This window comes from Pleurodeles waltl, chromosome 5 (genome assembly GCF_031143425.1).
Source record: "Pleurodeles waltl isolate 20211129_DDA chromosome 5, aPleWal1.hap1.20221129, whole genome shotgun sequence".
NCBI lineage: Eukaryota > Metazoa > Chordata > Amphibia > Caudata > Salamandridae > Pleurodeles > Pleurodeles waltl.
In genome coordinates, this window is record NC_090444.1 from 650,782,475 (window position 1) to 650,797,067 (window position 14,593).

A 14,593-nucleotide genomic window follows, 5' to 3' on the forward strand; every position below is an offset into this window, starting at 1 on the left:
TGAGCAACTGGGCTAAGTACCCCTTCAGCACTTGACTCTCAGTGGTAGCATGGGTCGAGCAGGTCAAGGCTTCTCAGGGGAAAGTAAACACGGGGGGTGAACACAGGCTCAAAACTCAAAATATGTGCGGCAGCAATAAACTATTGTCTAGTCAAATACTTGTTGTTCGAAAAATAGAAGTATTTATATACAACCAGAAAGTAAAATAATACAGTCACAAACAATACACACAGTCCCCTGAGGTCTGGGCTCTAGTGTTTCATAGGTGGGTACCTGAGTCATATGTCCCTCAAACTAGCAGTAGTGGTTATTCCCCAATCACAATAGGTAACATTCCGGTTAAGCCCCTCTAGCAGTCCCAATCTCAGGAGTCCTAATCCAACTCCATATTAAAATCAAAAGTGTTCCAGCGCTGCAATGCTACCTTATAAGCATGTTCCTCGGGCCATATGGCCCAACATCAGTCTTACCTGCACCAGCAGGATCTGAGCAACAGATGTCTCTGAGCGCTTTCCCTCTGCGGGTGCTGGAGCTCCAGACCCTGTCTCTGGTACGTCTTTCACACATAAACCAGATGGGCTTTGATCAGCTGCCCTAGAGTTCCACGCATGTGATCCTGCAGCGGGTGGGGGGGAACAATGTTCTTGTGTCTTGCCCAAGCTGAGTGAGTTCTTCGGTTCTTTGGTTCTTCCCACTGTTAGTGGGGTTTGGGGGTTCAACGATCGTGGTGCTGGTCCTCTGTCATGACTCAGGTCTGCTAGGGTCACCAAAGCAGCCTCTCTCTTCCTATGGTGATCTCGACCAGCCCACAGTTCTGCTTGGTCCTGCTGGCCCCCCTGGCATACATGGTCACCGACTTAACACCGCACAAGGGCTACAGCTGCTCGCCATGGCAGCACTCTTCACATCGGCCTTACCTGGCATACAGAGATGCCGACTCCACATTGCACATGATAATGACTCATTTGTGCAGCAGCAATCACAGCTCACTTCAAGGCAGCCCTCCTCTGGCATACGAGGTTCACCAACTTTCCCTGCACATGGACAATGATTTGATCAGTGCAGCTGCCATCGCCTCACACCTTGCTAAGAGTCTCCACTTGCCAGGATTCACCACTGGACTTCGCTCCCTCCAACACTCTCCTCTGCCTCACTGGGCACACTGATCGTGGCAAGCAGGCAAGCGCTGATGCTTCAGGCTCTAGGGCAGATGGTCTTGGATTCCCTTTGGGATGTCCCCTCACCCAGCTCAAAGACTAGTAGGCCTTGGTCCCCATTATGTTCATGGCAGAAGTCTTGCAGACTCCTTGATAGCTGTCAATTTTGGGGGTCTCAAGCTCCCCTTCTGATCGTCCATTTTCATGCATCAAATATGATTTAGAGTTTGAGTCTTTGAGGTTTATTTTGGAGTCTGTTTCCCTTTGAAGTGCCCGGTCCTCTGCTCTCTGTTTCTCCAGAAAGCAGTCTTTCACAGTAGGAGAAACTCCAAATCTGATATCCCCACAAAACAGACTATTGGAAGTGACTAGAGATTCACACCTGGATGTCAGCTACAGTGATATGTTTATCGAATGGTTATCCCAGGGCCCACGCACTACTGTTTATGATTCTCTTATCAGTCCCGATCCTTCATGAGATGTGCCCAGACCCCTACCTTGAGACCTCTAGCTGAATGAAAGAGCACCTTTTCAGCTGCCCTAAAGAGTCTGACTCTCTGCTCCTCCGGTGTGCCCACCCAGCTTACAGAAATGCAGCAATATACAAATCTGTCTTAGGGGATTCCTGTGCCTCCTCTCCTCATGCTCCTTCTGTCAGTCCCGGGTCTCCCAAAATGGAAGGCTTGCATGTATTATACCATTCACAGGCACACATAAACCCAGAGAACGCGTACAGTGCACAAACACTGCACAGCACTACATTCTTTATGTACTGTACCATTCGCAGGCACATACATGCAGCACATGCATATAACATACATGTAATGTACAGTACTGCGTTTTCCTGTATTGTACTATTCACAGGCACAAATACATCCAGCACATGGACACCACTCGTACTGCGCAGCCCTACTCACCAAATTGATGTAGGCCAAGAGTGTATTAGGCATACAGCAGCTGAACTACACATGAGTATGCCTGTAGGCTTCCTCCTGTGATACAGGTAAAAAGGACCTGTTCACTCCTACTGATCACTACACTGTATGGTGCCACTACCGTGCATGTGCTGCCTAACTCCTGGTAATGGCAGTAGCCTTTCACCACTATGATGGTAGCTCTTTGGGTGCTCCTCCTTCTGCTACAAGACACCAATCAGTGAGAAAGGCCTATGTCTTGGTAAACACGCATGATCTGTGTTAACCTATGACGACAAAAATCAGCATGGGGGATTCAGACGTCATTACAGTTGGCACACTCAGGACTTTTACATTCAACACGCAGGTTGTAAGTTAGCTGCACCTTCAGTTGACATGAGCCCTTTTGCTCATAGCTAGACTCCATATAGAATATATCTTTGCTATTTAAGTGCACCACTGAATGGTTTAGGTGTCCGTTCTCCACTTGGTAAGCCCCATAGAGCTTAAACCTAAGGTAGGGTGAAATAAATGATCTTGTCTGCTGTATGGCTAAGATTTGCAGCATGTATCCACAACTTCCCCCTGCTGTGCCTACCAGGGGCTAAAAAGAGTCGAATCGCGTGCAGTAATTTAATGTATGCTATAACTTGACAGAGATTCAAGGATCGTTTTCAAATGAATGTCCTGTCAGATTTGTGAGCAGTCCTTACATGGGCCATTCTGGATTGCTGCATTAAGATGGCCCTACCAAAAGGCCATATTCCATCTGGTTGAAATGGTACATGTGGTAGAACCATTATGAATTGCTGACGGCATCATTCAGAATTCCTCCGGACAACCCGCACTTCTCTGTTCTCCTGGGCAGCAATAACAAATGGTTATAGTTGATTTTTCTAATTTTCCCTCAGTGTGGATGTGGCAATATTTATTTTTCAAATTTTACAATCTTAAAGGAGGGCTGGATTTCACGTGAGTGGAGAAGTAAACGTTGAAATAAAACTCTAGGTCATGGCTGGATTATTCCAGAAGTGATGAATACATGTAGTTTGTGCTATAACTTTCGTGAGTAGCAAATAGCACTGCATGTTCTAAAGGTTTCAATACTGGAAAAAATGCAGAAATACGCAAGAATGTGAAGATGCCTAGTTATAGGTTTTCAAACTTTGTTAGGCCAAGCCCCCCAGCAATGTTTTTCAGGTTGTGGGGGCCCCCCAACACTAACATTTCTGGAATCTTGGATTTAGAAGCTTTGATAACCTTTTTTAACCCCAGAGTGTTATCTGAAAACTCATTTTCATAACAGCGAACCAACCGTAACTGTGTTATTTAACTTTAAAATTTGTGAGTTATAAATCTGGCCAAAACCCTAGAACTCATGCAACTCCCGTTGATGGGAAACTTTCTTGTGAGTGACAACCACCACAAGGACAGTGCATGCACCCCCACCTTTCAGTACCTCACCTAGTACCGTGGGCCCGATTCAGCAAACTAGCAGAATGTTGGAGGACCTGGCCAACCACATCATTCTTTGGGCAAGATCCTTGATCTGAAGATACAACTTAATCACAATTCCCACTGCCATGTGTGTTTGTTTTCTATTTTCCTGTGAAAACAGTAGATAGTCTTGGGCCCTGATGCAAGCAATAAAATTGGCCTCCTTGACTAGAGCTGGCATTGGAACACACAGCAACTAATAGGGTTTAACTGGGCGGATCTACATTAAGGCTGTCGCAGGCAACTACTTAACAGTACTATCACAAATGAACAGGAACAGTTACAAATCTGCAACAAAAGGCCTAAAAAGGCCTTGTTATTATGGAAAACGCCAGATAAATGGTAAAATGTAATTTTGCGTAAAGCTCTGATAATGTGTGCAGCACAGCAGATTTGCAGAATCCAAACTGCTGTTGGCTAAAATGCCAGGACTCGCAGAGATGAGACTGTCAACTGGGGTCTATTTGTAGCAAAGTGCAAGGGCACTCGGTCATCTTCATTTGTATAGCGTGGTTATGCCCTGTGTAAAATCTCATTGCACTCTATATTTTAATTTAAGGGTTCCTTTTTGTCTGGTGTCAGTGTGTTCCTCTGCCTTCTAGAAGGATTCTCTGTAAAGACAGGGTCATCAGGGCCTTGAGCGACAGAGGTGACTCCAGAATGTAACCTTTTAATGCTACCCATAATTTCTAGTGATTCGGTGGATGCAACCTGAAAGGACCAGCGCAGGGTTACGTTTCTGGATGCTACATCCTGAGTCACTAATATTCTCTTTCCCATCTGGTGTTGTAAACCCACCCAAGTTTCCTCAGCCTTTTACCGTTTCAAAGGCATTAACAGCCCGGGGATTGTGTGGGTGTTCTTGTGTGAAAGAATGTCTACTTGTCTGAGAGTGTGAATGCCTGTTAAGTGAGAATGTGTGTATAAGTGTCATGCTCTGAAGCAAAGCAACATTTATGTTTGTTGGTGTGTAGGAGGCTGGCCTGGTTTGTAGTGGGTACCAAAGATACACCTTATACCTGGTCCAATTATCTCTTATCAGTGAAATGTAGTCAGTGTCTAGAAGCCAGGCTGTCTAGAGGCGGCTGTAGGCAGAGCAGCCAAGGCTGAACTAGGAGACATGCAAAGCTCTTGCAGTACCACTGTAGTCATACAGTACACACACACGAAAGACAATTCTCAGTGTTACCAAAAATAAAGGTACTTTATTTTAGGGACACAATGCCAAATATATCTTAGAGGCTATACTCCCTTAGGAGGTAAGTATTATACACAAAATATACGCTAGTAACCAAAATCAGGTAAGTAAATAGTCAGGAAATAGTGCAAACAGTGAAAATCACAATAGATTGCAATGGGCCTGGGGGAACACAAACCATATACTAAAATAGTGGAATGTGAAAGTCAGTTTCCCACCTAGGCAAGTGTAGTGTGTAGAGGTGCGCTGGGAGTGTAAGGAAAACCAAAGGTAAGAGAAATACCCTATCCCAGAGCCCAGGAAAGCAGGAGTAAAGAACAGCAAGTTTCCTTAAACACACTAGAAGTCGTGATAGAAGATTATACAAAAAACAGACAAGACTGCAAGACACCAACGATGGATTCCTGGACCTGAAGACCTGTGGAGAGAGGGGACCAAGTACAAGAACCGCTAAAGAGTCCAGGGAGAATAGGAGCCCTGGCTAACCAGGATGAAGGTGCAAAAGTGGAACCTCCAGTTGGAAGAAAAAGTCAGAAATGCACCAAAGAAGATAGCTGCAGGGTCCTGGTTGGTGCAGGAAATGTCCCACGTTGAATGGATGAATGCAGGCTGGTTTTCGTCACTGGATTCCGCCAACAAGCCTTGGCTCTTGAAAGATATGCTTTTAGCAGGAAAAGGCGCTGCCCGGGCCTAGGAGGGACCTGGGGGTCTCAACTCAGGATGGCAGACAGAGGGGGCTCTCAGAAACGCAGAGAGCCCTCAGAAGACCAGGCAGACCCACAGGAGTCCCACAGCATGGGGACAAAGGAAGTGCAAATGGCGGTCCACGCAGCACTATACAAAGGGATCCCACACCGCCGGAGAACAACTCAGGGAGCTGTGCATCGCAGTATAGAGTGCTGAGGACCTGGGCTGTGCTGTGCACAAAGTACTTCTTGGAAAGTTGCACAGAAGCCCTAGCAGCTGCAAAACATGCGGTGCATGGGGGTACCGTCTGGCACGAGGAGGCAAGCTCTTACCTCCACCAAATTTGGACAGTTGGACCTTTGGACAGTCAGGGTCACTTTAGTTCACCACCTGTGTTCCAGGATCCACGTTCGTCGTCAGGAGAGGGGTCCCACAGCACCGGAGGTGCCTGGTGAAGCAGGGAAGTGACACTGTCACTGCACAGGAGATACCTTCCATTCTTCTGGTGCAGGCTGAAGACAGGCAGTCCTCTGTGGATGCACAACCTCGAAACTGTTGCAGTTGCTGGCAGGAGCTGGAGTTACAGAGTTGCAGAAGTAATCTTGGATACTTTGTTGCAAGTTGTAGAGTTCCTGGAGCAGTTCTGCGGTTGCTCCAACGGTAGAAGGTGAAGTAAAGGATGCAGAGGAGTTTTGCTGGAGTCTTGCAATCTGTATCTGAGGAAACACCCACAGGAGAGACCCTAAATAGCCCTGAGAAGGGGATTGGTCACTTAACCAGGTAAGGACCTATCAGGAGGGGTCTCTGATGTCACCTGCTGGCACTGGCCATTCAGATGCTTCCAGAGTGCCCTACCACCTTGGAATCCAAGATGGCAAAAACCCAGGGACACTCTAGGGGAGCTCTGGGCACAACCCTGGGGTGGTGATGGACAGGGGAGTGGTCACTCCCCTTTCCTTTGTCCAGTTTCGTGCCAGAGCAGGGACTGGGGATCCCTGAACCAGTGTAGACTGGATTATGCAAGGAGGGCACCATTTGTGCCCTTCAAAGCACTTCCATAGGCTCTTGGAGTATACCCCTCCCATGCCTGTAACACCTATTTACAAAGGGAGAGGGGGTGACACCCCTGTCCCAAAGGAAATGCTTTGTTCTGCCTTCCTGGGATTGAGCTGCTCAAGCCCCAGGACGGCAGAAGCCTGTCTGTGAGGTGGCAGCAGCTGGGGCTGCAGTGAAAACCTCAGAAGGCTGGTATGGCAGTACTGGGGGTCCACTGTGGAGCCCCCAGGGTGCTTGGGATTGGGCCACCAATACTGGAATCAGTATTGGGGTAAAATTCCCAGTTGTTAGACACCTTACATGGCCATATTCAGAGCTACCATTGTGAACCTACACATAGGTATTGACCCATGTATAGTGCACAGTTAAAATGGCGCCCCCGCACTGACAAAGTCCGGGAAATTGGGCCTGGACGGCGTGGGGGCATCTCTGCTAGTGTAGGAGTGCCCTCACACACAGTTACTTTGCACCTAGCCTTCAGGGTCTGAAGGTTGGATATATAGGTTACTTATAAGTGACCTGATGCAGTGAAAATGGCTGTGAAATAGTGCTTACACTATTTCACTCAGGCAGTCCTGAAGATAGGCTGCAATGGCAGTCCTGAAGAAGTCTTTGTATGGGCTCCCTATGGGTGGCAAAATAAATGCTTCAACCCATATGGATCCCCTGGTACCCCAATGCCCTGGGTACCTAGCTACCATATACTAGGTACTTATAAGGGGGGTCGAGTATACCAATTTGGAGTGGATTACTGGGTTACCAGTATGTAAGTAAAAATGTGGATCCAGAGAGAGGATAAGCACTGGAGTTCTGATTAGCAGGATCCCAGTGACACAATCAAAACACACTGACAAACAGGCCAAAAATGGGGGTAACCATGCTAGAAAGAGGCTACTTTCTCACATGTGGTAAAAAAGGGAAAGTAGAGAGAGGACAGGAGAATAAGGACATTTCTTAAATCATAATGTTTACGCTTATCTGCAATTAGCTTCAGATTTCTAACAGCGCAGTGAACGCCTAAAGGCACCCACAAGGAATGCAAAGGACAGCAGCACTGCTCTCCCTGCAAAGCAAGTATATGTTTTCAAGCTTCATTTTTTATGAAGCATAATTCACATTTTCTGCCTCTATGCTGCTGTGTCTCTGATTGGAGGAACATCAGTGTTGATGCTGGTGATCAACAGAGTGACTGGCTACTCTGACTGCTTCCTCCAATAAGAGAGAATCCTATTTGCGATATGGCCACGATTCTGAAGCAGAAATAGAAGTAAACGTACTTCAGACGTCGAAATGAACCATGTACGTGGAAATATTTCTGTGTAGTTCGCGCGGCCCCAGGGGGCGCGCCCCACAGTTTGAAGACTTCTGCCCTATGTGTACAGGTTTATTTTTTTTGCATTCCACAGTTGGTCAGTTGGGAGGGATGAAGTGAGTCACCGGGCTCGAATTGTGCCTTGGGCCGGGCCGGCCCTCGGGTACAAATAAAGGCGGCGGTTTTTCTGGCTAGTACCGTGGAAGTGCTGTGTACGTCTCTTTATTTATCCGTGCCTCGAACCTGTCTTATCTTTGGGCGTGTACACCACACAGTCATCAAACAACCAGGTCTCTGTAATAATAAATATTATTTGAAAAAGTCTATTACGGATGTCATTTATTGCATACCTATTTTTTGTTTGCTGTATTTATCATTTATATCTTAACATTCGTTTAAATTTGTGGGGAACTTCCATGCCTTCGTGTCGAGCTCGCACAAAAAAAAACAAAAAAAACCAGATATATACCGGTGAGAATTTTCTAAGTGGTCCAGTATCACGCAAGTAAAAAAAAATTCCGGGACATTATCTTGCTTGTTGAGTTGGTACTTCGGTCAAAAAAAGGTCCCTTACAGTTTCATTAGAAAAAAACACGAGTAACAAGTAAAACCGCACAAACCATATTCGAGTTTATTTCAAACACACGAGCAAATATTTGTACTTCTCCTGCAGCCACTTGATGTCAGTGTTGTGCAGCACTTTGCACATTTACCCACACTTTACAAGACTTGCATGACTTTCAGGCGCTCTCGCTCAGGGGCGTAGCTTCAAGGGGGTAGCTTGGGGGGTTTGGGTTTTTGGGGCGTTACACCCCCTAATAAATGTATTTTCTTTAAAATAGTTAGGTACATGTGCTTTCAAACGGGTATTGTGAGATATCAGTCGGATTTCAGCAGGTATTTTTACATGCAAACAGACAAAAAACGCAAACACACTCTGTGGTGTATTTTACTGAACTTTGTGGTTTTCTCTCTTAGTATTCCAAACAAACCGATTTCCTGTCCCTTTCCACGGCCCCTAGGCCCCCCTCGTGCACCCTGTTTGTCGTATAATGTCCCACCACGGATGAAACGCCGCCACCACCAGGCTCCTGCAACCAGGCGATCCAACAGATTTCAACTTGCAATACTGCCCTCCAGATAATGAGTCATATTCCACCAGTCTTTCCCTGGTGGTTTACACTGCCTGGGAAAGGCCGGCGGAATGAGTGACTCGGCCCCCCCAGGGGCCCCTGCACTGCCCATGCACTTGTCATGGGCAGTGCAGGAGCCCCTGTGCACAGCCCCGTTTTGCATTTCACTATCTGAATTACGGGCAGTGAAATGCGTGATGGGTGCTGCTGCACCCGCTGCACTGCCACATTGCCGCATACTCCATTTGGAGTCGGTGTCAATGTTCAGGCCCTGTTTCCAGCTGGGTCGCCAGGCGGAAACACTGTTTCCACCCGCCGGCCCAGCTGGATGTTCTTTATGTGGCCGGCGGGGGGGGTTCTTCGCGCTGGCGGTCTTCTGTCGACCGTCAGCGCTAATCTCGGCAGGGAAACCCGCTGAGATCATAATGACCCCCTATGTGCCAGCCTGATTGTAAGAAAATCTGAAGCTTGCACCCCTCAATCTTACTGACCAAGCTATGCCCCTGCTCGCTGTTAGAGGAGAAACAAGGAACTTCCGTGGGTCGATTTTTCATGGGCATAATGTAAGCCGTTGTTGCCCGTGAGGTGCAAGGGAATCCCAATTGAACCCATGACCAATGAATATCTATGACAGATGGGAGAGTGAGGGGCCCCTCATCACATGCTGCGGTGGAGGGCATCATTTTGAGTTATGCCACTGGGATTTCGTCTTCCCTTATGTACTCCTTTAGGATGGGGACTGAACATTGCCAATAGGTACTCATCTTAATTAATATCTTTAAAGGTTCATTTTATTTATTTTCAGTCAATACAAATATAGGTGTATGTAGTGTCGCTCCAGTGATGAAACTGGGCTGCAAGCACTACCAGGTAGGCACGAAGTGCAAAGTTGTAATGAAAGTGACCCAGCGACCAAGTGGGTCGTGGGTAATAAGTAATGAGAGCTGGTAAGCGTGGTCAAGTGAAAAATGAGAGCAAATCACCGGTGCAGCCCGCCAGTACGAATCACTTTTGTGTCTGGTCATTATTGCTGCAGCAGGCATGAGCCCGTGGCTTAGTTGCACCTTCCAACATAATACTGGCGGCGAGGGTAATCCGATCTACCATGCCAAAAAAGCTGTGGCGGCCGCAAGCCTGTGTCGGGTGTGCAGTGCTCATGCCACGTGAATTCCGACCATTCCACACCCGATCGTCTGAATACAGCTCCCCTTCCCGCCGGCTGCCACTGAAGAGGTGAGGGCTCCCCAGGGAAGGGGAAGAAGAGCAGAGGCTGCTGTCAGAAGCTCCAAATGTGTGTGTCTCAGTCGAAGTGAGAGCACCCACCTGCTGACCGGCCCCTGCATCGTCAAGCATGTGGGCTGCGGTGTTGGAACGTCCTCAAAGACAAGACTGCTGCCTGCCGTTTGGCCCCCACCACAAGATCTGGAAGCAGATAACACAGTGAGAAGCCCATTGGGGGGGGAGGAGCAACAGACTGAGCACTAGGCCCAGTATGTCAAAGGCAGCACTCCACACCACAGTAAAGCTGTTCAACTGCTCTACCTTCCCTCATCTGCTGCATCAGAGAAGACACCAAAGGACAAATACCCTTGTAAAGCAAAACACAGAGAGGTAATCCGGGAAAAGATACACAAAGAAATCTCTACCCCACAGAGAAGTCAAAACTGAAGTGGCTAGCACAGCTACACCATTGCCACCATACCGTCTATTGAGCCTTTCGTTGTTGAGGGTGACCTGTTAGCTCAAGCTCCCAGATGGAAAGACTGGGTCGAGAGAGTGCTGTTGTTTTTTTATAGCCTCCAAAGTAGAAAATGCCCAGAAAAGAGCCATCATCTTACACATAGGGGCCAAAGACATACACAGGATCTCCAAAACAGTCACCTCGGCCACCCCTAAAACACATCTCACTCTGATTGCAGCTTTCAGCGCACATTTTGAGCCCATGGAGAACAAAGACTATGAGATGTTTGTGTTTTCCCAAGTGAGACAACAAACGGACGAGTCCATCAACACTTTTTACATGTGGCTTAAAGAGTTGGCCATTGTGTGTGGATTAACTGATGACATTGAAGAGATGAGAGGACAAATCATTCAAGAATGTTCCTCAGTAAATCTATGCTAATATATTCTAAAAGAGTCTGGAAGGTCTCTAGTGGATATTCTGACTATGAGGCGGACAAAAGAACTGTCAAAAGCACGGGCATCCCATATGGAAGCAGCCTTGCAAAAACTGATCAAAGTCGAACCAGTGAATGTGGTGGCACCAACACCCAGCAGACCTAAGCTCCAAAGGAGCAAGCTAACGCCTGAAGCGTGTGGCTATTGTAGAGGACCACTGCACCTCCCTACTGAATGCCTCGCAAGAGGAAAGAGGTGTGCAGGATGCAAAAAAGTCAACCATTTCTTGAAGGTATGCAGGTCAAGCAGAGGACGAATTCCACACACCACAGTAAATGCTGCTCTAGACACACAAGAAAGAGGAAGCAACATGGATGATGATGACGAATAGGAACACACATCTTCACTATCTGCACAGCTGCCCAGACAGTACAGAGGCTACCCGAGGTGCCAGGGATGGGTGGCGGAACGTTTCACTCTTGCAATAGTGGACACAGGAGTGCCGATCAACATATTGTCCTCGAACACCTACCATAGCATGATACCATCTCCAAGTCTAAAACCAGCCAAGGTCAAAGTGTTTGCTTACAGCCACGACCAACCACTCACCATGAGAGGTAGATTCAAGACAACCATCACATATGGGTCTCAGTCAGTTGAGACTCAGGTATATAGTGCAGAAGACGGCCATGGCATGCTGTTAGGGTGCCGGACAGCAGAAGCTTTTGGCATAGTGACCTTCACTTTTGGAGTATACAAGGAATTCATAATCAACATCCTGGAAGCATTTCCACAAGTGTTTGATGGCATTGGCTGCCTGAAAAACAAAGAAGTCAAGCTGCACGTAGACAAATTGGTAGACAACCTGTAGCCCTCCTGCATCAGCGTATTTCATTTTACTTGAGGCCTCAAGTAGAGAAAGAGCTTTACAAGCTTAAAGCAGCAGGGATTATTGAAAAAGTGGAAGGGCCCTCACCCTAAGTGACCCTGATTGCAGTATCCAGGAAACCGAAACAACCAGACGAAGTACGAATATGCGTGGACATGTGACTGCCAAATGCCACAATCAAGAGGGGACGGCACCAAACTCCTGCAATAGACAACTTGATCAGCGAACTGAGCAGAGCCAGCTGGTTCTCCAAGTTGGACTTGCAGTCAGGGTACCACCAGCTCGTCCTGGCTGAAGAGTCTAGCTATATCACCACCGCCTTGACACATGTGGGGCTCCGGCGCTACAAGAGATTGAACATTGGCATTTCGAGCACCACAGAGGTGTTCTCGAATGTAATCCATGAGCTCCTAGCTAACCTCCCAGGCGTCGGCATTGTCAGCGACGACATTCTGATCTGTGCCCAAACCATACAGGAACACAATGCCTGGTTGCAGAGGGTCCTGCAAAGGATTCAGGACTCAGGTCTAACTCTCCATCGCAACATATACAAATTTCTAAAACAGAAACTCAATTTCTTCAGCTATGTGTGTTCCTCAGAGGGAGTAGCCTCCAATCCTGAAAAAGTCAGAGACATCTAGGAGGCCCCCCCACCCACAACAGTGACCGAGGTCTGCAGTTTCTTGGGAATGGTCAACTACTGCAGGCGTTTCATTAAGGATATCACAACATTGATTCAGCCACTGAGAGACCTGACCAAATCTGTGGTCCTGGGGCCTGTCTTAGGAAGCAGTTTTTCGTGGAGGCCCTCTTGGCAGACACAACTCTAAGTTATTTTGAACTGCGCTGAGATCCACCATCATTGTGGATGCCAGCCCAAAGGGGCAAGCATCCATGCTGAAGCAAAGGGTGAAAGGTGAAGAATGGACCCCCATAGCCTATGCCAGATGGTGTGATTCACTGGGGGTGTAGACACCCATCTCTATGTCTACGGCAGTCCGTTTACCATCACTACTGATCACAAGCCCCTCATCCTGCTCTTCAATGGCACTGAGTCCAGGCCACCCCCACGGATAGAAGAATGGATGCTCCAGGAGTACAATTGTCGCATAGAGTATCGCCTGGGGGTCCAAAAACCCTACAGATTACCTCTCTCTCTGCAACATCGGGCAGCCTTGACAGAAGAAGAGGATGAGGCCCATGAAACAGAAGAATACGTAAGATATGTGGCCGGCCAGTCTCGACCCCTGCCAATTTCAATGAAAGCCATTTGTCAAGCTTCCGACCAAGATGAAGGCCTCCAAAAAGCATTAGAGGTGGTACTAACAAATAAATGGCATGTCTTAAGAAACAGTGGCCACAACTCATCCCAGAAGCAAGGCGCATCATGGAAAGCCTGTATCATGTTCGGCAGGAGCTTACGGCTGATCCGGAAGGATGCCTACTGAGAGGACATCGCTTAGTCATCCCCTCCAGTCTCACTGATCATGCTTTCCAGCTCACCCATGCTGGACATCAAGGCATGGTGAAGACCAAAAACTGGCTAAGGAACAAGGTATGGTTCCCTCATGATGGAGGAGAAGGTGGAGACACTAGTAAGATCATGCCTGTAGTGTCAAGCCTCAGGAAAACCTAGCCCGCCTGCTCCGGGGGAGACAGAAAGAGGCCTGTGCCAGCCATGGGTTTCAGGCAGCCCTAGACTTCGGGAGCCTCCCCAATGGAAGACACACCATGGTCCTGATCGATGACTATTCGAAATACCCCAAATCAGGAATTCGAATTTCTCTAAGTGGCAGTGAGGTAATCCCCAAAGTAGAGAAAATCATAGCCACCCATGGTTTGATCAAAAAATTAAGGACTGATAACGGACCCTCATTGCAAGGGCATGAACTGTCAGTATACCTGAGGTGTATTGGCATCACTCACAAAAAGATCACTCCCCATTGGTCTCAAGCGAATGGGGAGGTGGAGAGATTCATGAGGACTCTAAATAAAGTTATCAAAATCCCCTCTGCTTACCAGGTGTCTCCAGAACTAGCCATGTATTATTTTCTGCGGGACTATCGCCAGACTCCAAACTCCACCACCGGAAGGGCACCTAGCCACCTCTCCATGGGGCATGTTATCGCTGACTTCATTCCTCACCCTTGTTTCTGGACCTTAAGTGCTATGAACGACCTCCAGGTATACAACAAGAAAAGACGCCTGAACGAAAAGGCCAGTCGCCCAGGCGAGCCAGAGTATCTAGTTTAAAGGTTGGTGATCTGGTTCTCATTAAAGATCAGTTCCCTGGAACTAAACTCAGACTGCCGTCTGTCACCATGATCATTGCCAGGCGAGGGACAGGAGAAATCACCAGGAACATTTCTGTGTTCAAGAAATTCTATCCCAGGTCCCAGCACTGGGTATGTCAGTGGGGATGACCATCTCCGAGATGAACTAAATTCAGTGTCTGAAGCAGGATGTTCATGTCCCCTACTGCCCTCATCTCCGCACCCAGAGTGCCATCTTGATTTGTCGAATGGAGACCAGGTGGGGAGTCCTGAGGGCACAGTAGCTGACCAATGTGTCAGTCGCACCACCCACACTAGGTATGAACTGTGAGATAATCCGGTGCCATCAGTAAGACTGC